The sequence below is a fragment of the Gossypium hirsutum genome, chromosome A01 (genome assembly GCF_007990345.1).
Source record: "Gossypium hirsutum isolate 1008001.06 chromosome A01, Gossypium_hirsutum_v2.1, whole genome shotgun sequence".
NCBI lineage: Eukaryota > Viridiplantae > Streptophyta > Magnoliopsida > Malvales > Malvaceae > Gossypium > Gossypium hirsutum.
The window spans coordinates 116,248,926-116,250,498 of NC_053424.1; the positions used below are offsets into that span (position 1 = coordinate 116,248,926).

The 1,573-nt window shown below is 36.2% G+C and overlaps 1 non-coding gene across 1 annotated transcript; it reads left to right on the top strand.

Moving 5' to 3' along the window:
- The first annotated feature begins 520 nt into the window (after positions 1–520).
- Positions 521–627, top strand: LOC121206748 (small nucleolar RNA R71). Its single transcript, XR_005901922.1, has one exon. It is a non-coding gene; the product is annotated as a small nucleolar RNA R71 (small nucleolar RNA).
- Positions 628–1,573: the final 946 nt, after the last annotated feature.

Here is a 1,573-nt window from a genome sequence, read left to right on the forward strand (position 1 = left end):
TGGTGATAAGGTGGCTGTTGAAAACCCTGAGGATTTTGTGGCTTTTGATTCCCTTGACCTCCCCAGGAAAAATTTGGGTGGTTCCTCCAACCTGCATTATAGGTATTACTGTATGGGTTATTTTGAGATCTAAATTTATTATTACCCATATAGTTGACTTGTTCTTCTTTAGTTGTAGGATTGAAGGATTGGTATTCTGTATGAACACCTCCTCCGCTTGAGTCACACCTCATTACTAGATGTACCTGCGTAGAACCAAGAAAACTATCAATCTTTTATTGAGAAGTTCCACTGATTAGAGAGCATGGTGACTGAATCGATGTTATAAACGTCGACTGTTTTTGTTGGCTTAGTTCTCATGACTTGACACTAATAGTTGTTCAGTGACATCTCCTCTATAAATTCGTAGGCATCTTCCGGTGTTTTATTGTTGATAGTCCCGCCAGCAACAGCGTCAATCATTTGTCTTGTCGAGGGATTCACACCATTGTAGAACGTTTGAACTTGCAACCATAGAGGTAAACCATGGTGGGGGCACCTTCTCAGTAGATCCTTGTATCTCTCCCATACATTGTAAAGTGTTTCTAAGTCCATCTGCACAAAAGAAGAGATATCATTGCATAATTTAGCCGTTTTAGCCGGCGAAAAATATTTTAGTAAAAATTTCTCGATCATTTGCTCCCAAGTAGTGATAGACTCTCATGGTAACGAGTTTAACCACTGTTTAGCTTTGTTTCTCACTGAGAAGGGAAATAACAGAAGACGGATGGCATCATCAGAAACGCCATTGATTTTGAATGTATCGTAAAATTCCAGGAAATTTGCTAAGTGAGTGTTGGGATCTTCATCCTGCAAACCATCAGACTGAACAAACTGCTGTATCATCTGAATAGTGTTAGGTTTTAATTCAAAATTATTCGCAGCAATAGCAGGTCTAACTATACTTGATTCAGTTTCTGTTAAAGAGGGTTTAACATAGTCATACATAATACGTGGAGCAGGATTTTGATTAGCTGCAATTGTAAGAGGCAGTTGATTGTCTTGGTTTTCAGCCATCTCGTTGTTTGGAGGTTGAATATTGTCTTCTTGTTCATTTTCTGTGTATCGTAAACTACGCCTTATTTCTCTTTGATTTCTACGAACTGTTCGATCGATTTCTTCGTCAAAAAGTAAGGGTCTTGACGGGTTTCTTCTAGTCATAAACTATAAAAACCTGCCAAGAGAAAGAAAAAGTAAATTAATAAATACTAAAATTAAAATAAATTAAATTAAATTGTAAGAAAAATAAATGGCTAAAGTAATAAAAATTTAGTGTTCCTAATATTTCAGTTCCCCGGTAACGGCGCCAAAAACTTTATCCCAATGGTTCGTAACAAGTAATAAATATTTATAATGAAGATCAAACCTAGACTAACTATTATCACGACGAAAAGGTAAGCGCACCTATCGAACAATAGTATAGTAATGGCAAGACCGGGATATCGTACCCAAGGGAACCAATAGTACTAGTAATAACTATATTTTTATTATCTAGCCTAGGAATAAAAGGGTTTGTTTTAATTAACTAATTATT